Consider the following 23,563-nt stretch of genomic DNA (forward strand, 5'->3'; position numbering starts at 1 on the left):
ACTACCTCCCCCACGCACACACCCTGTGACCAGAAGATGGCCAAGATGCCCTCCCTCTCATCACCTGCCTAAGGTTACAGAATCAGCATTGCTGATAGATGGCCATCCAACCTCCTCTTAAAAACCTCCAGGGAAGAACATAAGAAAGGCCCTGCTGGATCAGACCAAGGCCCATCAAGTCCAACAGTCTGTTCACACAGTGGCCAACCAGGTGCCTCTAGGAAGCCACTAACAAGACTACTGCAGCAGCACCATTCTGCCTGTGTTCCACCGCACCCAAAATAATAGGCATGCTCCTCTGATACTAGAGAGAATAGGTATGCAGCATGACTAGTATCCATTCTAACTAACAGCCATGAATACCCCTCTCCTCCATGAATAGGTCCACTCCCCTCTTAAAGCCCTCCAAGCTGGCAGCCATCACCACATTCTGGGGCAGGGAGTTCCACAATTTAACTATGTGTTGTGTGAAATAATTTTATGAACCTCTAATATGCATAATTTTATAGACGTCTATAATTTTATAGAAGGAGAGTCCACCACCTCCTGAGGAAGCCTGTTCCACTGAGGAACCGCTCTAACTGTTAGAAAATTCTTCCTAATGTCTAGACGGAAATTCTTTTGATTTAACTTCAACCCGTTGGTTCTGGTCCGACCTTCTTGGGCAACAGAAAACCACTCAGCACCATCCTCTATAAGACAGCCCCTCAAGTACTTGAACATGGTTATCATATCCCCTCTCAGTCTTCTCCTCTTCAGGCAAAACATACCCAGCTCCTTCAGCCTTTCCTCATAGGACTTGGATTCATCTAGTCCAACCCCCTGCACAATGCAGGAAATTCACAACCCCCAGTAACCCCTACTCCATGCCCAGAAGATGGCCAAGTTGGCCTCCCTCTCATGATCTGCCTAAGGTCACAGAATCTGCATTGCTACAGATGGCCATCTAGCCTGTACTTAAAATTCTCCAGTGAAGGAGAACTCCCCACCTCCCGAGGAAGCCTGTTTCACTGAGGAGCCGCTCTGACTGTTAGAAAAGAGCTGTTCCTCAGTGGAACAGGCTTCCTCGGGAAGTGGTAAGCTCTCCTTCCCTGGAAGTTTTTAAGGAGAACAATGCAAGACACTTAGGGTCCCCACTGTGCATAAAGGGGGGTATAAATGAAGTAAATGAAATAAATTAGACATTAGTCCATCCATAGGGTGGGACCCTAGATTCAAATTCTGCCATGCAATAACATATTTATTTCCGTTGCTCTGCCAGGTGTGATCATGCAAGAGGGGGAACGTTTACTGTAGGAAGAGCAAACTTTACTTTTTGTTCTAATTCGCCTTCCTCTCAACACATGGCATTGGCCTAGACAAGCTAATTGCTCGGAGACCCGTCGATGTGTATTCTGCAGAATGGCCTTTCCAAATAATTGGAGCAACAGAACGTTTGGGTTAGAGGGGATCAGATCTAAGCTGTCTTTGGCTTTGACGACTGCCTGCCAAGCAAACCGAAAGCAAAGAGCACATCTCCTCTGATCTGAAAGCTAAAATAACCAGAGCTGAAGACAAATGAGGAAGGGGGGGATGTATGCAGTCAACAAGACATGGAGCAGGTGTGTTGGACTTTCAGATGCTCCAGGAGACCCGAACCCTTAGAGGTGTTTCAGTTGTAATTCTTACTCCCTGATGTAGGTTGGTTGTTGTTGGTGGTGGTTTGTTTTGCAACTGTGGTGCTCAAAGCTTGAACTTACCTTATTTGCAAAGCTCATTTTCTCGTTATTCGAGGGACTCATAAGATTGTGTGGATTTAGATGACAGTTTAGTTTGTATCTCTACCGTGATGGCATTCAGCAAGCTGTCAGGCTGGATAGCTATTGAAATGTCTTGCAAACAACGCACTGCCTTGCTAGGCTTATGGACACCCCAAGCTAGGGTTGCCAACCTCCAGGTGGCAGCTGGAGATCTCCAGCTATTACAACTGATCTCCAGATGACAGAACTTAGGAAAGGCCATGCTGGATCAGACCAAGGCCCATCAAGTCCAGCAGTCTGTTCACACAGTGGCCAACCAGGTGCCTCTAGGAAGCCCACAAACAAGATGACTGCAGCAGCACCATCCTGCCTCTGTTCCACAGCACCTAAGATAACAGGCATGCTCCTCTGATACTGGAGAGAATAGGTATGCATCATGACTAGTATTTATTTTGACTAGTAGCCATGGATAGCCCTCTCCTCCATGAACATATCCACTCCCCTCTTAAAGCCTTCCAAGTTGGCTGCCATCACCCTATCCTGGGGCAGGGAGTTTCACAATTTAACTATTAGTTGTGTGAAGAAATACTTCCTCGTATCTGTTTTGAATATCTCACCCTCCAGCTTCAGCATATGACCCCACATTCTAGTGTTATGAGAGAGGGAGAAAAGCTTATCCCTGTCCACTCTCTCCGTACCATGCATAATTTTATAGACCTCTATCATGTCTCCCCTTAACTGCCTTCTTTCCAAGCTAAACAGCCCTAAGAACAGTTGCTCTAGTCCCTTGATCATTTTGGTTGCTCTTTTCTGCACCTTCTCAAGCTCTGTATCTCCCAGCCAGGTGAATGGAGATGCTTCCAGATCCAGCACACAATGACATTCAGCAGGTGAGAGGGTTGGGTGTAACTCTCTTCACTAGGCACATTGAATCCCCCACTGATTTAGCTCACGTTGTTCCATGGTTCTGGCTGTTCAAGGAATGGCAGCTGTGATCCGGATGCACCAAACACCAGATGCCCTGCCTTCTTCTCATTAACCTCTCCAGATGGTTCTTTTTTACTCTTGTACCTAACCCTTCCTCTCTTAGGAGCTCAACAGAGCATAATTGGGGCCATCCCATTTATTCTCCCATCAATCTTGAGAGGCAGGATATGCTAACAGATAGATTACTATAGACCATTAAAGACAATGACATAAGAACATTCAGCCGTGGCTCAGTGATAGAGCATCTGCTTGGCATGCAGAAGGTCCCAGGTTCAATCCCCAGTTAAAGGGACTGGGCAAGTAGGTGAAGTGAAAGACCTCCGCCTGAGACCCTGGAGAGCCGCTGCCGGTCTGAGTAGTCAATACTGACTTTGATGGACCAAGTGTTTGATTCAGTATAAGGCAGCTTCATGTGTTCATGTGTTCAACGTAAGGATGTGGACAGAATTGAGCGGGTGCAGAGGAGAGCGACGAGGATGATCAGGGGCCTGGAGAACAAGCCCTTTGAGGAAAGGCTGAGGGAGCTGGGAATGTTTCATCTGGAGAAGAGCAGGTTGAGAGGGGACACAATTGTTTTCTTTAAGTATTTGAAGAGCTGTCACTTGGAGGAGGGCAGGGAGCTGTTCCTGTTGGCAGCAGAGGATAGGACTCTCAATAATGGGTTTAAATTGCGGGTGGAAAGATACTGGTTGGATATTGGGGGGGGATTACATTAAGAGTTGTTTGACAGATGAATCAGCTACCTAGGGAGGCTGTGAGCTCCCCCTCACTGGCAGTCTTTAAGCAGAGGCTGGACAAGCACTTGACAGGGATGCTCTAGGCTGATCCTGCTTTGAGCAGGGGGTTGGACTAGATGGCCTGTATGGCCCCTTCCAACTCTATGATTCTGTGATTCTAACATAAGAAAAGACCTGCTGGATCAGACCAAGGCCCATCAAGTCCCGCAGTCTGTTCATACAGTGGCCAACCAGGTGCCTCTAGGAAGCCCCCAAGCAAGACGACTGCAGAAGCACAGTCCTGCCTGTGTTTCACAGCACCTAACATAATAGTCATGACCCTTTTCTGACAATGATACTGTCATTTCTTTTCTTTTTACAAATTTATCTTTCCCATTGGGATGAAGTTCTTAGAGACTTGCAAAGGGATTTTCCATAGCAAATTTAAGACAAATAGCAGAAAGGAGCCACAGTTTATAAGCAATAAACAATCTTGCTCGCACAGAAGGCACAGGGAGGACCTTAGCAACCCCAATAGGGAGGAGGAAAGGCAGAGATTAAAAAAGAGAAAAGACAGCATAAGAACTGCACAGAAATAGCAATGCAAAGCAAGTGCCCGAGAACCTGCAAATGTTGAAACAGGTAGGGAAATGGCAGCACTTTTCCTCTTTATATGGAATTCCAAAAATGCAATGACTGGTAAAAACAAGGTGCAGAGAAACATGTCCACTTAATCCTGTCTGGTTGCAACATCGATATACTCACTCGGTGGGTCAACATGGCTGTCACTTACATTATCAGCTGACTTACTCTTTTGCCTCTCCTACCAAACTCATCAGACTAAACAGTATCAACCAAGTAGAATAATTTAAAAATATATGAATAACTTTCTCATTTCTGAAGTTTTTTAAAAAAAATATTGTGTTTGGTATAGTAACTCTGCTAAAGAATGAGATTAGGAAGAACTTTCTAACAGTTAGAGCAGTTCCTCGGTGGAACAGGCTTCCTTGGGAGGTGGTAAGCACTCGTTTCCTGGAGGTTTTTAAGCAGAGGCTAGATGGCATCTGTCAGTAGTGCTGATTCTATTACCTTAGGCAGATCACGAGAGGGAGGGCATCTTGGCCATCTTCTGGGGTGAGTATGAATTACTGGGGGTTTGGGGGGGAGGTAGTTGTGAATTTCCTGCATTGTGCAGGGGGTTGGACTAGATGATCCTGGTGGTTCCTTCCAACTCTATGATTCTGTGTATTTAGCTTGTATTTTGATTAGTTCCTATCTGACTGTGCATCCCTAATGGACATGGAGGAATTTTGGGCTGCGTCTTTTGACAATCATTGGCAGACCTGTGTAGATTGCAGCATCAATATACTCTATCGGTAGGTCAACGTGGCTGTCACTTACATTATCAGCCGACTTACTCTGCCTCTCGTACCAAACTCATCAGACTAAACAGTATCAAGAAGGTAGAATAATAAAAAATTATGAATGACCTTCGAATTTCTGAAGTTTTGTGCTTGGTATAGTAACTTTGTTAAAGAATGGGAAGTATTGAGCTGGTATTTTGATTAGTTCCCATCTGACTGCAAAATCCTAATGTACACGAAGGAATTTTGAGCTGGGCCTTTTGACAATCATTGGTAGACCTGTGTAGCCTCTACTGCTTTGCTTTGTTAACATTACCAGCTCTGATGTGTCATGTTGCTAGAACATTATCTACACTATTAAAAGTGACAGGCGGGGCAATTAAGCAACACTCATTTAATTGGGCAATAAATTATGCCTGTTTGCAACACTGGTGTCCTGGGCCTCTGAACAGCTTTGGCTACAAATCACACTGTTTGTCTAGTCCCTCTAAGTCTCCAGCAGATCCTTGTCCAGATGTTGCACAATTTCATAGTTTTCACAATTTGGCTCGAAACCTAAAGTTGTGCGCAAACGTGGTGTCCCACAAAATAACTCTTCTACTGAGGAAGTCATCTTGACTAGTTCAATGACGTGTTGCTTTTTGCACAGGGGGTGCAGATAGATAATGCCCTTGTTGGGCTTTAGAAGAAGAGCTGGTTTTTATATGCCAACTTTCTCTACCACTTAGGGGAGACTCAAACCAGCTACCTTTACCTTTAACTGAGTTACATGATGCTAGTTAACTTCAGGTGGAGCAAACACATTCTACAGTCAAGGCATCTGGGTGAAGTGCTTGAACACAGAAGAAGAAGGAGGAGGAGAAGAGTTGGTTTTATATGCCGAATTTTCTATCACTTAAGGGAGACTCAAACCAGCTTACAATCACTTTCCCTTCCCCTCCCCATAACAGACACCCTGTGAGGTAGGTGAGGCTGAGAGAGTGTGACTTGCCCAAGGTCACCCAGCTGGCTTTGTGTGTAGGAATGGGAAAACAAATCCAGTTCACCAGATTAGCCTCTGCTGTTCATGTGGAGGAGTGGAGAATCAAACCCAGTTCTTCAGATCAGACTCCACTGCTCCAAACCACCACTCTTAACCACTACACCACGCTGGCTCACTTGATTATCACAAGATAATCTTGTTCGGCTTTAAAATGTGTTACATACAGTCATCTTCGGATGCCTTTTTTGGACTGATTGAAGGGCTTGCTTTCTACCAGGAAGCAAAAGTTGCCAGCTGGAAAGGCTGTCTTGAAGGGATCAGTGTGACTGTATTTGCTGGTCCCAGATCCATGGCTATAAAAGACCCAAACTCAGTTGTTCCTGCATCTGTCAAATTAAATTATATCACTACCAAAGTAGATTTAGGTGAAATTCTGTGGGATATGTTCTCAGCACTAAAGAATAATTGGACATGAGAACCCCAGGGATATTGTTTCTCTGGTGGGTTGGAGGATAAGGTGGGTTTAAATCTGATAAGCCTCTAATGTAATTACTAGACTTCGTTGCACATCTTTTAAAATATGCCTTTATCTCCTGAAATGATTCTACCCTGTTTTATCGCTTCATTGTAAGCAGCTCACTAAAATAATATGAAAATAATAGGAATGCTTTTAAAATCCACAAAGCTCAAGCAATTTCCAGTCGATCAATTACCCTGATTAAGTAAGAAGCAGAGATCCATGTAACTACAAAATAAATTCAATATATCTCCTGGGAGATTTGTCTTTATGGGATCCCCTGATGCAGCTATGGAGAACTATGCAAACAACTGCCCCTTCCCTCATGGAATTTGGACTGCTAGCATTCCTCCGTATCAGCCTATGACTTCTGCTCCACCTATGGGTCTCAAATCTTCACCTCCGCAAGTGGTATATCATCAGGTAGGAGTTTGGAAATCCAGATGAAATGTCACAGTCCTTGTGCCCAAGGTCTTCAGAAAACAGAGTTAATATAGTTTATCTTTCCACAAGCAAAAAAATTTTACGCTTGCTATAACCGTTCTCCATAAATTTGATTCTTTAAAAAAAGACTTAATCTTCGTACATGCTGAGAAATGTGATCATATCATTTCCACTGATTTATTAGTCCCACAATTAGCCAGACTGGCTCCCTGGTTCCTCGTATCTTGGAATTATATTTTAATTAGCCTATTTATCTACTAACTTTGCTAAACTTGCTTTGCAGAAAAACCAGCTGCAATGCAAAACAGCACTTTTCAGCAATTAGTGTCTCAGTTTTATCTAGGGCCTGGAAGAGCAGACACCTCTGGGGATAAACACCTATTGATTTTGTGAATATTTGACTAATTGGATATTTAAGTGAAACTGAACTTCAGCGGGGGAAAGAAGAGAACATGAACTTCCAGTCAATTGATTTGAGGTGTCACAATAAGGGGAAACCCTGGGGTGAAAAGAGTTGCAGAGAAAAATCAGGAGCATTCAGTTTGAAGAAGCCCAAGGTGCACATGTGCTATCATGGAATGGCCCTGCTGATTCATCAGCCCTGCTCCATTTCAACCCTTCAAGGTGTCTAGGTACTCAGTGGTCATCCCAAGTCTCCTCCTGGCAACATGACTTGACACTCTGCCCAACTCTTGGAGGGGTTTTCCTGCTTTTCTCTGGTATTTCCACTGCCACCAACTGGTTGGTTAAAGTATTAATCCATTTGCAATACTGTTTTAAAGGCTCTGCCTAGTGATCCCATTTCCTGCTTCCCAACTGTCACACACTCGCCTTGGGTATGTGTGCTCTCACATGTGTGTAGCATGGTTGCCTGCATGTAAAACCATGTTTCTCTTTGTGCCACCACCCCAAGTTATAAAACCCAGCCTATCACTTAACCAGTGCCTTAGGGATACCCTGGTAAGACTGCCGCTTGAGCAAGTACAAAGGGCAGAGCTTTCCAATTATTTTAGTCCCCCGTGCATGCATGTTCTTGGCATGTATGAGCAGTCTATACATGTGGATCTGAATCACAGTCTGCATTCTTAAGCAGGAAAGAAACTGTGTTACTACAGATTAAGCTAGAGCATATACATGGAAAATAGCTGCCATGCCTAGTGAGTACAGATCTAAGGAAAATAAATATAAAAACATAGGTCTCACAAAGTTTCAAGGCACATCCCCAAACTCCCTACTGCCCCCTTTGCAGAGGAACATGGATCCGAGCATATAGTCCCAGCATTGGGGGGGGGGGGGCAAAGTATTTGAATGTGAGAACAAAGGAAGATCCCAGCTTTTAAACCTTTCTGCCTGCTTTGATGGAAGACATTCCCAATCCAGCTTTATCCCAATCCTGTCTTAGTGGGAGATACCCCAAAACTCTTCCCCAATCAGGTTAGAAGTCACATACCACACATCCATAATTCAGACCATGTTTTATACCATCATCTATCCTCCCCACCTACGCACCCTTGGCAGGCAAGCCAAATGGCTATCTCGGAGTGGAAACCTATCTCCTGTTTTCATTGACCCTCCGGCACATTTTATCGCCACCCTTCTTGTGCAAATAAACCATTGCCATGGTCTCAGGGATTCTCTGGTGTGTTCCAAAGCATCCTATATCTCTGAATTCACAATACCGCCTACTGGTTACAACTCTTGCTCATGCCTCAGAAGACAGTGATCTGGCAACCAACCACATTCCCTCCCCTAGCTTCCATTTTAGATGGTGTGTTCAAATGGTGGAGGTCTCTGTAGTATGGAAAACAACTACAAGCATTTACAATTCAATGGGGAAACAGTTCATAAAAATACTTTGCACAGCAATGGATAGAATAAGGAATACAAAGAAATGGTGCAAATGGGCACTCCTCTGTTCATCAGCCGTATACATGCCCTAACTGGTCTTATTCTAAGACAGGTACAGCATTCTAAAAAATTCCTGTTACCTTGAGGTCTTTGCCTGGGCTGCTGGCTCTTTATTAGTTCCACATGGCCATACACATGTTACCAGTTGAAATGTAGCACATCGAATAGACCCCACACAAAAAAAGACTCTCCAGAATGGTTCTTTTTGAACACACATGAACACATGAAGCTGCCTTATACTGAATCACACCCTTGGTACATCAAAGTGAGTATTGTCTACTCAGACTGGCAGCAGCTCTCCAGGGTCTCAGGCTGGGGTATTCCACATTATCTACTTGCCTAATCCCTTCAACTGGAGATGCCAGGGATTGAACCTGGAACCTAATGCATGCCAAGCAGATGCTCTACCACTGAGCCACATCCCCTCCCCTTGTTCCCCTTGTGTCCAGTGAATTTATTACCTCTTTATGCTCACCTGTTTGTAGGTCATTGTTTTTCTTCCTGTCTTTCCCAGGAAGAGACACTATGTGGTATTTGGCCTCCCCAAGTCTCTGCCCCTCTTAGATGTCACATTTATGTGTGCCAGGGTGTGATATGGTGCTTTGATTGTTCTCTGCTAGTTACAGGTATTTGAATATCCAAGTCTTAAATACCGGGTGCCTGTGGTGGCCAGCAGTGGTATGGGGAGGGAGTTTGAGAGCTATTAACTTCCCTCCTGCTTCCTGTCCTTGTGCTGGTAGAGAAGCCTCCTAAAATAAACATGGGCTTTTGCAGTTCCCAAATGGAATGCATTTCATCACACACACAAATCCATTTAAATGTCGAAAGCAGACTGACATAATCAGTTAAAGCTATTAACCACTTTAAGTCTTCGGCTGAAGTTAGTAAGGATTAACTTCAGCTTAAGTGCAAGGGCCAAATTGTATTTCATTTCATTCATTGCAAAAAGATAAGCTTGAATTTTTACGCTCAACAGAAGCTGCAGCCAATTAGAGCTCCCTGACTAGTATACTCATATGCTACATCAGCACACCTAAAAATGTTAGATTTTCCCCTTTTTCTGGCAAGGTTTTATTAGTATTATCCAATTATACACACTATAATACAAAAAGAAAAAAAGATAAGAAAACATACAATAAGAAGGACTTACAAAAATTTGTTCATTCTACAAGTTTCAGTTGAATACGATTAATTAATAATACTAAAATGTTGGGTTTTAAAGTGGTTTATAGAACTACCTTTCTTTATATCACTAAAAAAGAAGAAAAGTTGTTTTTTATATACCGATTTTCTACACCACTTAAGAATCAAACTGGTTTACAGTTACCTTCCCTTCTCCTCCCCACAACAGACACCCTGCAAGGTAAGTAGGGCTGAGAGAGTGTGACTAGCCCAAGGTCACCCACCTGGCTTCATGTGTAGGAGTGGGGGAACCAACCCAGTTCACCAGATTAGCCTCCAGCGCTCACGTGGAGGAGTGGGGAATCAAATCCAGTTCTCCAGATCAGAGTCCACTGCTCCAAACCACTGCTCTTAACCATGCTGGCTCTCTGGCACTGGTCTGATGATGACGGATAACTCAGTAGTAGGGTACCGGTATAACATTCTAAGGGAGCCATCCTAAGCAGATCTTCTTGAAGGTAAGTCCCATGTTGTTCAATCATAGAATCACAGTGTTGAAAGAGGCCATATGGCGCATCTAGCCCAACCTCCTGCTCAATGCAGGATCAGCCTAGAGTAGGTGTAGCAAAAAAGCGGCTCCCGAGCTGCAAGTGGCTCTTTCCACTTTCCATCCCAAGTCTTCATTTGCCTTTTATGCTGCTGCAATTGAGCTTACTTCCAGGAAAGTGTCTGTAGAATTGATGGACTAGAAGAGATGTGGTATTGGGAGCTCTACATATGGTGCTCCAAAGGGCCTTTTTTTTCCCAGCAGCATGCTTTATGGCAGCTTCACAGAAGTTTTGTAGCACTATCAATCATCAGGATAGAGACTGGTTTCAGGCAGAAGCCAGTATTTATGTAAAGGACCCAGGAGAAGCTACGGGTTGAAAGGGACAAGCTGTCAAAATAGGTATTACAAGTTTCTCATACATTCAGCTCTCTGCTAGACTCCAAACTATATGTCTTCATGTTCACTTCTATATTTAGTGGGACATTTGTGACTTTCTCAGATGTTTCTCGCACCTGGGCCCAGATACATATCTATTGATATTAATTATACTATTTATAATCTGCTCTGATTTGGATTGCTCAGGCTAGCCCAGTCTCATCACATCTTGAAAGCTAAGCAGGGTCGGCCCTGGTTAGTACTTGGATGGGAGACCACCAAGGAAGTCCAGGGTCGCTACGCAGAGGCAGGCAATGGCAAACCACCTCTGTTCATTTGACCTGATCTAGATGGCCCAGGTTAGCCCAATCTCATCAGATCTTGGAAGCTAAGAAGGGTTGGCCCTGGTTAGTATTTGGATGGGAGACCACCAAGGAAGTCCAGGGTGACCATGCCGAGGCAGGCAATGGCAAACTAACTCCGTTTGTCTCTTGCCTTGAAAACCTTACAGAGTTGCCATAAGTCATGTGAGCTGCCAACAATACTCTGAAAAGCAACAAGCAGCCCAGATACTGTGAGAACGAGGTCATCTTTCCCATTATTTGCCAGTGAAATTAATGGACTTGATATTTTTAGCTTCATGGGATCATATTTAGATACTAGTTGTTGGGGGGACTGGAGTTAATGGGATTAATGTTGAACAAATAACCATCATTAGTATTCATAATAATAAAATGAGATTACTCAGTAAAGAAAAAAAAGAAGTACTGTAAATAAATTAGTCTACTAGGAAACACAGGCCAAGATGCAAGAATGAAGATTGATTATCAAATCTACTGATCTTAGTGCAAGAAACAAACCATAAATTACCCTGCTGGCAAAACAGGTGTGAGTTATTTTGAGGCAGGCAGAGGGGGTGGGCTTTGGGTGGGGTTTCTCTCCTGTGTTATTATGGAAACATTGGCATTTTTCAGAGAGAGAGAGAGAGATGTTCACAGTGAAGGGACACTGTTTTCCAGCTGGAGCCATAGAACTAGACCCAGATTCTTAGCAGCACATGGCTATAGCAGTGGTTATTTGGGTCATTCATAGGTTGGAAAGGAGGGGAGGATCCATGGCTTGTTGGTAGAACACCTGGTTTTCCTACAGAAGGTCCCAGGTTCAATCACCAGCGTTTCCAGTTAGAACGATCAGGTAGGAAGTAATGTGAAAGACTCAGAGACCCTGGAGAGTTGCTGCCAGTCTAAGTAGACAATACTGAACTTGATGGACCAATGGTCTGGTTCAGTATATTTAACCAACTAGGAGTGAATTTGTCAAATGATATGAGAAGGTAGTAAGCTGCAGATTTCCAAGAATCCTGTCTTAGTTTTGGCGCTCCAAAGTGACTTTGTAAACTTGGCAGATTTCATTTCAAACATGAGTCCTTAATGTCCCTCAAATCAATCACTAACTCAAGGCACCAGTGTGGTGTAGTGGTTAAGCGTGGTGGTTTGGAGCAGTGGACTCTGATCTGGAGAACTAGGTTTGATTCCCCCCCTCCTCCACTTGAGTGGTAGAAGCTAATCTGGTGAACCAGGTTGGTTTCCCCAATCCTACACATGAAGCCAGCTGGGTGACCTTGGGCTAGTTACAGCTGTCTTGAAGCTCTCTCGGCCCCACCTACCTCACAGGGTGTTTGTTGTGGGGAGGGGGAGGGAAAGTGATTGTAAGTCGGTTTGATTCTCCCTTAAGTGGTAGAGAAAGTCGGCATATAAAAACCTACTTGTCCTCTTCTTCTTCTTCGTCATGCAAAGTGTCAGCTATCCATCCAGTACTAAAAAAAAAAAACAACCCAAAAACATCCCTACAGACAAATGATATGGCCAATTATCGCCCAGTTTCTAATCTGCCCTTCCTGGGAAAAGTGATTGAGAGGCCAATAGCAGACCAGTTCCAGGACTTCTTGGATAATTCATGGGCTCTGGTTTCAGGACTGGCTATGGGACAGAGATGGCCCTTGTGGTTTTAGTTGATGACCTCCGTCTGCATGTAGACAAAGGCTGTGATTCTTTGTTGCTCCTACTGGATCTATCTGTAGCCTGTGATACAATAGATCATGCCATCCTGTTGAGATATTTGGAGGTAGCGGTAGGAATCAGGGTGTGCTTCATGGACTGGTTTAGATTTAAGTAACACAGCACTGATGTGTGTGTGTAAAGTGCTATCAAGTCGCAGCAGACTTATGTCAACCCTAGCAAGGGGCTTCCAAGGCACGGGAGAAGCAGAGGCATCTTCCTTGGTGGTCTCCCATCCAAGTACCAACCCTGCTTAGCTTCTGAGAGCTGATGAAATCAGGCTAGCCTGAGTCATCCACTTCAGGGCAATCATATAGATATGTATGTAAGTGCCATCAAGTCACAACCAACTTCTGGCAACCCCAGCAAGGGGCTTTCAAGGCAAGTGAGAAGCAGAGGTGGTTTGCCAGTACCTTCCTCTGCAGAGTCTTCCTTGGTAATCTCTCTTTCAAGTACTGACCCTGCTTGTTTCTGATATGATTGGGCTACACCATGCTGCCTTCCCTCACAGCCTTAAGCTGTGAGCCAGCATGGTGTAGTGGTTAAGTCCTTGATGTCCATCATAAATTAGACACTAACTCAGGGCACCAGCATGGTGTAGTGGTTAAGAGCGGTAGTTTGGAGCGATGGACTCTGATCTGGAGAACCAGGTTTGATTCCCCACTCCTCCACTTGAGTGGCAGAGGCTAATCTGGTGAACCAGGTTGGTTTCCCCACTCCTCCACATAAAGCCAGCTGGGTTTGGAGTGGTGGACTCTGATCTGGAGAACCAAGTTTGATTCCCCACTTCTCCACATGACCAGCAGATGCTAATCTGGTGAACTGGATTTGATTCCCCACTCCTACATAGGAAGCCAGCTGGGTGACCTTGGGCTAGTCACAGCTCTCTTAGAGCTCTCTCGGCCCCACCTACCTCACCAGGTGTCTGTTGCAAGGAGGTGGAAGAGAAGGTGATTGTAAGCCGGTTGGATACTACCCAAAGTGGTAAAGAAACTCGGCATATAAAAAACAACTCTTCTTCTTCTTCCTTAATGAGATGTAGCTATTCATCCCAAAACTAATACGGACAACCCACTATTCTAGAATAGTTTCATATTTCCTTCCCCAAAGTGTACCATTTAGAAGTAGCTGATAAAATGGTCCATGACAAAAAGAAGGCTTTGGGTTTTCATTTGCTAGTTGGCGAACATTTCTCCCTCGAATTTTATTTGGTGTTGTGTTGTTTAAATATAAGCCTCAGTATTAACAATGCAGAAAGCTCTTTTCATAAGAATTGGAAAACTGCACTGAAGTCAGCTTTACAGAAGAAAACTCGCCAAACTTAAGAACAAAATGTAACAAATATTCACAGGTGAACAAGAGCATAGGTTTTCATGGTCCGCTGTGTGTGTGGGGAGGTGGGCAAACAAATTCAAGGGCAGATAAGATAGGGTAGATGAATGACATAGCATAAGATAGGGTAGATGAATGACATAGTAGAAGGCAGCTTCGTATATTCATTGTTCTCCCTTCCTCTGGTCTGTCATGACAACAACCCTGGGGGGTAGGCCAGGCCAAGTGTTGGTGACGGGGCCCCATGGGAGGGGCCATGGCTCAGTGGTGGAGCATCTGCTTGGCATGCAGAAGGTCCCAGGTTCAATCCCCAGCATCTCCAGTTAAAAAGACTAGGCGGGTACTGTAGGTGATGTGAATGACCCCTGCCTGAGATCCTGGAGAGCCGCTGCCTGTCTCATAAGGCAATACTGACTTTGATGGACCAAAGGTCTGATTCAGTATAAGTCAGCTTCATGTGTTCATGTGTTCATTTTCAAAAACTTAGGGCACATTACTAGAGACCAAGAAGCATATTTTGAAGTCTTCAACGACAACCTTTCTGAAAGTATCAAGCATCGTTAACTATTTTTAAAAATCTGCTTATAATATCAATACATTAAAAGGAGACACAGTAGCCATCTCACATGTTGTACTGCATATAATGGAAAACAGCAAGATGACCATAAATAACAATTCGTTTAGTTCAGTGAGACAAGCAGAATATAAATATAGCATCCTATATAAGAACAAGCTCTAACATCACTGAACTGTTTTATCACAAAGCAATCAATCTCGGCGACAGCTTACCAGATCTGTCTTCCAATATTGTACATGCTCCACTGTTTCCTCCACTCAATCCCTAACATATCCATACCATTCAACTATAACCCTATCAGAGTTTTTATAACAGTGTGCGTAATTTCTGGAGTTTATGGACTAATGGTCGGATTCAGTAAAAAAAGAAGAAGAAAAAGAAGAGTTGGTTTTTATACCCTGCTTTTTTCTACCTTTAAGGAGTCTCAAACTGGTTTACAATCACCTTCCCTTCCTCTCCCCACAATAGACACCTTGTGAGCACTAATTTTCACCTAGTGCCTATACACTATACCGAATGACAGTAGTATTTTTCTTTCCAATCTCTTCACGGAGCACTAGGAGATATTTCGCGGAGCACCAAGTGCTCCGTGGAGCACATTTTGGGAACCGCTGATCTACAGTAGCAGAGGAGCATTCCTATTATATTAGGTGATGTGGAACACAGGCAGAATAATGTTGCTGCAGTCGTCTTGTTTGTGGGCCTCCCAGAGGCACCTGGTTGGCCACTGTGGGAACAGACTGCTGGACTTGATGGACCTTGGTCTGATCCAGCATGGCCTTTCTTAAGTTCTTATGTTCTTAAAAGGTGGACCAGCGGTGCAGGCACCTGGACACGGACAGTGGTAGGGCCTGCAAGTGGGAGATATGTATATGCTGGTATAGGGCAGATGGGGGGCCCTCAACACTGTCTGCCCAGGGCTCCCCGAAACCTGGAATTGGCCCCAGCACATCTATTCCAGAATCAAATTTCATCCGAGCATCTGCATCAGGTGAGATTCACCCATCACTGGTATGTGCCTCAGATAGAGAGGCATGTGAAACATTTCCAAAGCGATCAGGCAAAGTTTGTGTGAGTCACCATATGGCAAGAGCCATTACTAACTGGAAAAAAAGTGTGTGTCAGCTTTAAAATTATGGCCCTCTTTGCTTCTCGATTCCATGCAGGTGTTTGCAGAGTGCTATTTTGGCCACAGGTATGGCAACAGTTCATCACCTCTGTGCCTTGGCGGGGATCGTGCCCACAGCAGACATATACAACCCCCCCCCCTTCTTTTCCATCTGCACAGAATCTGTTCCTCGCGTGGCTTTCGATTCATCTTTTGAATTGTTCCCATGACACGCCGGAAGGCTAGAAATCATGAAGTAATATAAATAGCATTAAAATATGTTGTGATCTTTCTCTGCCTGTTGGAAGCCACAAACGATAATCATCTCCCAAGCTGGGAGATGAGTCACTGGTTCGGCAGTAGAACAACTCATGTGGCAACCTCCAGAAGATGCAACAATTGGACATAAGATAAGATGGGGATATGTAACTCGTGAGACCAAGCACATCACTCCAAATTGCTCTGGCAGGACAGGGAGCCAAAATCATGTGTTGTCACCTGCATGCATTGTCACACATGAAGCTGCCTTATACTGAATCAGAGCCAGCATGGGGCAGTGGTTAAGAGTGGTGGATTATAATCTGGAGAACCGGGTTCAATTCATATAGGCTTTAAGAGGGGAATGGACATGTTCATGGAGGAAAGGGCTATCCATGGCTACTGGTCAAAGTGAATATTAGTCCTGATGTATATCTATTCTCTCCAGGATCAGAAAGCATGCCAACTATACTAGGTGCTGTGTAACAAAAGCAGGATGCTGCTGTAGTCATCTGGTTTGTGGGCTTCCTGGAGGCACCTGGCTGGCCACTGTGTGGACAGACTGCTGTTCTTGATGGGCCTTGGTCTGATCCAGTAGGGCTTTTCTTATGTTCCTATGATTCCTAACTCCTCCACATGAAGCCTGCTCAGGCCACCCAGTCACAGTTCTCTCTGAACTCTCTCAGCCCCAAAAGTCATTGTTTGTGGCTTCCTAGAGGCCCCCGGTTGGCCACTGTGTGAACAGACTGCTGGACTTGATGGGCCTTGGTCTGATCCAGCAGGGCCTTTCTTATGTTCTTAAGGTATAAAAACCAACTCTTCTTCTTCTTCTTCTTCTTCTTCTTCTTCTTCTTCTTCTTCCAGAGTTCCTGAGCATAATACAGATATCTTCTTGGAAGCAAGGAGGGATAGGGAGGAAAGAGTAATGGGATAAGGATTCTTCTCTTGAAAGTATACTGATAGAAAAATGCTGGCCATAACTTCCTGACCTCCTCAACCAATCACTGGCAGTTTCCATGAAACTTTCAGCCTAGCTGCTGGTGGTTCTTCTTAGAAGAACCTCAATGTTTGGTTAATATTGGGTCAGGTGGTCCAAGTATACGGGCCCCCCTTTTTCCTCCATTGTTTCCAATGGAGGATGGATGGGAGCACCTTCTTTGGGGGCCCATAAAACCAGACCCACTGAACCAATCTTTACCAAACTTGGGGGTTCTTCTATGGAGAGTCCCCAGCAGCTATGTTGAAAATTCAGTGCTTCTACCTTTCCAGAGCCTCCACAGAACTGGAAAGATTTGTCATGGGCTACAATGGAGCAAAAGGGCAGGAAGATTTAAAACCCTGCAACCCAGTGTGAATGTGCCAATCGAAGTTTTTTTTTTCCTTTTTAAAAGGATCCCTTCCCGTTCTACTGCTGTAGCTGGGGATCCTGAAACAATCCCAAGCAAAGCCGATTTTTTTGGCTTTTTCGGGATAGGGACTGCTGGCTACAGTTTAAACTTGACCTATTACACTACTTGATGTATACACATCCTTAAGAGCCCGACATGCAACAGAAGGTGAGACATGGAAGCCACGTTCTAGTATATAAGAAATAAATAAACATACAGGGAGCTTCACTATACTAGAAGGGCTTTTACACATTTTTTACTGTTCTTTATGATATAATTATATTATCAGGATGTGTGCTAAACTATAACTATATTACCGACTACTGAGGGAGGCCTTCTTAGGCCGAAACGCATCTGGTCCTTTTTTGGATCCTACTTTGGTCAATATAAGATTGTACATCGCAGTTGTTCATGTTTGTATACATTGAATGTCAAAGTTTTGCCTATGCTAGAGGCCTATGTTTTTAACTTGAATGTGCACTTTATTAAAATTTATATATTTGTAATTTTAGCATTTTTCAGCTCAACCTCTTCAGTCTGGAATACAGTTTAAACCGCCCTTTTCTGCCCAAAAAAGCTGAAAAATACCCAAGAAGGTATTTTTCAGCTTTTATGTTTTGGTTCGGCTTTACTGAATGCACACCCCTACTTTCCACACTTTAAGATATTCTGGACAGTCAGCCTTGCTTTGTCAATGCAAAGCACACTGGCAGACATTGAAGATTAAGGGGGAAAGGAAATGATGCAAGAAGAAAGCCAGCTCTCATTGGGTTGCTACGTCCCCGCTATGGCGGTTTTGCCATAGAGTCTCCAGCGATTGCTAGAGCAACATGACATCACTTCTTCCAGGTTTTTCCCAGAAGTGACGTCATATTGCATGAAAAGCTATTGTCCCCCCCAGTCCCTAGCCCCCATCTCCCACTGGGTGCTATGCATTGGCTGGCAATCCTACTTGTCCCCATCTCTAGGCTTGCCAGGTCCCTTTTTGCCACCGGTGGGAGATTTTGGGGGCATAGTCTGAGGAGGGCGGTGTTTGAGGAGGGGAGGGACTTCAACGCCATAGAGTCCAATTGCCAAAGCAGCCTTTTTCTACAGGTGAACTGATCTCTATTGGCTGGAGATCAGTTATAATAGCAGGAGATCTCCAGCTAGTACCTGGAGGTTGGCAACCCTACCCATCTCCCACCTCACCAAGTGGAGGAAAGGGTTTTGAAGACAGCATTCACCCTGTCTTCCAACTGTGCATGTGACTTGAGTGCAATTTGAAGGAAAGGATCACAGAATGTAGCAAGGCCACCTTCCTGCTCCGAAATAGTAATTGTGGGATGCATTAGCTATACATTTGTATCCTGCATTTCTTGGGTTCCCTCGCCTCAACTCCCTCCACTAAACCGCTCTTTTCACAGCAGTACTCAAGATGGCATAAGAACTGGCCATCCCCCCATCCTAATTAGGATTAAAAACAAACCCTACTGGAAGATCTTCATGGATAATCTTAATGCAATTTCTTAGAAATGGAAGCACGAGGACGTCTGCTGATCCGCAAATAAAACCGAACGGGGCCGGCTCCTCCTCGCTCACCAACTGGCAGATTGAAACAAATGTGGGGCTGGCTGGCAAAGTAACAATCACATTTGTCATCGTTTCGGAGGCCTGCTGAGATTGTCGGGAGGGAAATGGCAGAAAACCCACATTGTGGTACCCTGAGTCACAGCAAGCTATTCTTAAGCAAGTCAGGCCTGCCGTCTTGCATCAGGCGGCTAGTCCATCTTGTTCTGCATTCCCACCCCAACAGGGCAGTTGAAAAATGCAAGGAGGAAATGCAGAAAAGCCAGGTCAGCTGTGCAGCGCACTCAAGACAGGTGTCCGTTTGCATTAAAGGAGAAAGCTAGAATGCTGTATCAGGGGAAAAACACATTTTCTGTACTGGTAAACTGCATGTTGTGACTGTGATGGCTGTGTGCGTATGTGTTCATCAGCGATGGGTTATTGCTCCTTTGTTATGTTCGTGCATCTCATAAAAAATTAGCCAGGTTTAATCTCTGGTGTCTTCTGGGAGTAGGTTTGGCAGATCCCAGTTGCAAAATTGCTGGAGTTTTGGGGGTGGAGACTGAGGAGGGATGGGGTTGGGGAGGGGAGGGAGCTCAGTGCAGTATAATGCCATAGAGTCCACCCTCTAAAGCTGCCTTTTCTCCAGGGGAACGGATCTCTGTAGACTGAAGGCCACTTTCACCACAAAAACTGAGTGCTGTAGATAGGGTGGCCAACCTCCAGGTAGTAGCTGGAGATCTCCTGCTATTACAATTGATCTCCAGCCAATAGAGATCAGTTCACCTGGAGAAATGGCTGCTTTGGCAATAGGACTCTATGGCATTAAAGTCCTTCCCTTCCCCAAACCATGCCCTCCTCAGGCTCCATCCAAAAAAAACCTCCTGCCAGTGCTGAAGAGGAACCTGGCAACCCTAGCTGTAGACTGGGGATCAATGGTAATTCCAGGAGAACTCCACCCCCCCCCCCTTGGTAGAAGGATCACAGAGAAAGAAAACACTTACCTGAGACCCTGGAAAGTCAAACAGAAAATAAACCCAAAATTAGCCGTTTTGACAGTATTCAGGTTTCAGTTTTACCAAATACCAAAATCTGGTAATAAAGCCAAAGCCGGATAGTTGATCATCAGATATTTGGCTTTTTTCAGCTTTGTCTTTCCCCAGGCTTTTCTCTATGGGAATTTTTTTAATGATCACTGGGGGAGCCATTTTTGGAGGTGGAGTTGCCACATTTTCAGGGTAGCTTCAGGGGACTTTCCTTGCATGAACCCCAAAGTTTGGTGAAGATTGGGTCAGGGGGTCTGATTTTATGGGGTCCAGAAGGGGTCACCCCCTCCTCCATAGAGGACCATTGTAAACTTTACCATACTTCCCTATAGAGGAGGGGTGACCACTTTTGGACCCCATAAAATTGAACCCCCTGAACCAATCTTCACCAAACTTTGAGGTTCATGCAAGGAGAGTCCCTTGAAGCTACCCTGAAATTTTGGGAACTCTACCTCCAAAAATGCTCCCACAGGAGCTTTGATAAAAGTTCCTGTAGACTATAATGGGCCCAATTTTTTTTCGGTAACCCCAGAAATAAAGACAAAATACCCCTTTATCAGTATGGGTATTTGACTTCTTCCAGGTTTACTGGCAAAAAATCAGGCCCAATAAACCCAAACCCAAAATTTACCAAATTATTATTATTATTTTGCACAACCTTACTCGTCCCCTGTGCAGTGAGTGGAAGTCACAAACCAGGGCTCAGTGTGAAGTTGGAGTTGGTTTTTATATGCCGACTTCCTCTACCACTCAAGAAAGAATCAAAATGGCTTACAATCACCTTCTTTTCCCCTCCCCACAACAGACACCCTGTGAGGTAGGTGGGGCTGAGAGAGCTCTAAGAGAGCTGTGACTAGCCCAAGATCACCCAGCTGACTTCATGTGGAGGAGTAGGGAAACCAACCCGGTTCTCCAGATCAGAGTCCACTGCTCTTACTTCCTTGAGAACTTGCCTTTCTCCACCACGGGGACCCAAAGCTTCTGACATCATTCACCTCCCCTCCATTGCATCCTAACAACAACCCTGTGAAGTAGGTTAGGCTGAGAAAGTGTGACTGGCCCAAGTGAGCTTTCGCTGCAGAGCAGGGATTCGAACCTAGCCCTCCCAGATCTTAGCTCGACACTCTAACTGCTAAACCATACTGCCTCTCAACTTGCCTCTAGACTGCCACCCCTGACACACCTCTCACTCAAAAGGCTTTCCCCCCTGTGTTTTGTCTTTTCACCTCTGCCCCACCATCTCTCCACCGTGACAACAGCGTGGCGAGGCAGTGCTATTTTTATAACTCTGCACAACAAACACAGCAGCTGGGCCAAACAATGACAGGTCTTGTAACTAATAATCAGAACAAGCGTGAAGGAAAGAGCCTTTCTAATTGATGACAGAAACACCCGCCGTGGCAAGGGATAAACTGGCAGGGTTACATTCTAATTTAATTTGACTGAAGAATATCCCATCAAATAAAAATAAGCCAGAATTGGCTGGAGACGAAATTTCGTTCTCGGTTGGTTTTTTATCTTGTAAACATCTTCTCATCTGCTGTACCTGTCAAAGCACCTCTCTATTTGCCCAATCTTACACAATAATAGCAGCTGATGGCGCCTGGGGAAAAACAATATATGTTGTATATGGGGGGAAATCGTCCATCAAACCTGAAGGTACAAATGATTCTTTTACTTTTCCTTTGTAATGTAATAGATCAGATATAATATTAAAGAGAAACAGCTGAATGTGGTTTAAGTTACTCCTTTTCTGCCAGGAGGCATTCATCAAATGGATACTATTTCCTATTGTTCAGTACACTCGTTGCTGGCATTCCCTGTTGTTTGGGATTATTGTTTCTGCCATTCCCCATTGTTTGGGATAGTTGGTGCTGGCATTCCCCATAGTTTTTGATAGTTGTTGCTGGTATTCCCTGTTGTTTGGGATAGTTGTTGCTGGAATTCCCCATTGTTTGGGATAGTTGTTGCTAGCATTCCCCATTGATAAGGATAGTTGTTGCTGGCATTCCCCATAGTTTGGTAGCCTTTTTGTTGGCAACCCCCATTATTAGGTACATCTGTAGCTAGTATGACACCCCATTCTGTTTGTTTACAGGATACATCTTTCACGCTTATCATTGACTTTTGTTTTCCTCTTTGCCCTGGAGAGGAACACAGCACCTGTCTCTGGGTTCACTGTATAACAACTTCCCTCCCCCCTCTTCTGGTTCTGTGGCGAACCGTCAGGAAAGAAAATACCAAGACCACGGTCACACAACCCGGATAATCTACAAGAACCAATGAACTCTGACCGTGAAAGCCTTCGACAATATTTTGCCTCATAGGGCTTGTTTATGTGGCATAGTGTGGTCTGAACAGTGTGAGTTCTTTGGGTTGTGTTGTTGGGGGATGAATGGTGTTGTTGTGTGCTCATGGGATGCACCAAATTAGCTTTTACGGCTTTTCTCCAGGCAGAACGCAAGTCGGCACCGCCAGCACGTAATAAATACATCTGTCAACTAGAAGCAGCAAAACTTTATGAATGTAAAATCCTCATTAGAAATGACAATTTAAAGATTTCTGGATCACACTGAGAATAACAGCACATGGCAGGATCCCAATGGCGCACTTTTCCCCATGCAGGGTGTACCATGGCGGGGAGAAAATTGGCTGCCCCACAGCGAGCAGTTACAAAGCCGACTGAGTGGAGGAAAATTAAAGTTTCAAAGGCTCATCTCTGGCTATTACATCCAAACTAAGAGACACATGCTGAAATCGCTTCTGAGCAGTTTGGCAGCTTTGCCGTGGAGTTAATGATTAATTAAATGTTTTTAGTTCTTATTAATTGGAAACATGCCTGTCATTATGATGGGTGAGGTATGTGTGTAAGGGGGTCACTTAATATGCCGATTTTCTCTACCACTTAAGGGAGAATCAAACCAGGAGGGGCTGTGGCTCAGTGGTAGAGCATCTGCTTGCCATGCAGAAGGACCCAGGTTCAATCCTGGCATCTCCAGTTAAAGGGACTAGGCAAGTTGGTGATGTGAATAGACCTCTGCCTGAGACCCTGGAGAGCCACTGCCGATCTGAGTAGACAATACTGACTTTGATGAACCCAGGGTCTGATTCAGTATAAGGCAGCTTCATGTGTTCATGTGTTCATGTGTTCATGTGTTTATGTGTACAATCACCTTCCCTTCCCCTCCCCACAACAGACACCCTGTGAAGTAGGTGGGGCTGAGAGAGCTCTAAAAGAGTTATGATTAGCCCAAGGTCACCCAGCTGGCTTCATGTGGAGGAGTGGGGAATCAAACCCAGTTCTCCAGATTAGAGTCCACCACTCCAAACCACTGCTCTTAACCACTACACCACGCAGGCTATCCGCGTGGACTGACTCTTGTGTAAGTGGGAGGACAGATTCCACTCTGGCTGTGAGGTTCAGATCAGTGAGGGCTGGGACATCGATGGTCAGGGATGGAAGGCAGGCTTGGCCCTCACTGCAGTACCATTTTTTAAGCATGCTACTTTCCCCCATGGTACTATCGTCATTCACATGGTACAGG

The 23,563-nt window shown here is 44.7% G+C and overlaps 1 non-coding gene across 1 annotated transcript; it reads left to right on the forward strand.

Annotated features, from left to right (window-relative positions):
* Window positions 1–22,945: 22,945 nt before the first annotated feature.
* On the forward strand, window positions 22,946–23,016 carry TRNAG-GCC (transfer RNA glycine (anticodon GCC)). Its single transcript has one exon. It is a non-coding gene; the product is annotated as a tRNA-Gly (tRNA).
* The last annotated feature ends 547 nt before the right edge of the window (window positions 23,017–23,563 follow it).

This window comes from Euleptes europaea, chromosome 8 (assembly GCF_029931775.1).
Source record: "Euleptes europaea isolate rEulEur1 chromosome 8, rEulEur1.hap1, whole genome shotgun sequence".
In the NCBI taxonomy this organism is placed as follows: domain Eukaryota; kingdom Metazoa; phylum Chordata; class Lepidosauria; order Squamata; family Sphaerodactylidae; genus Euleptes; species Euleptes europaea.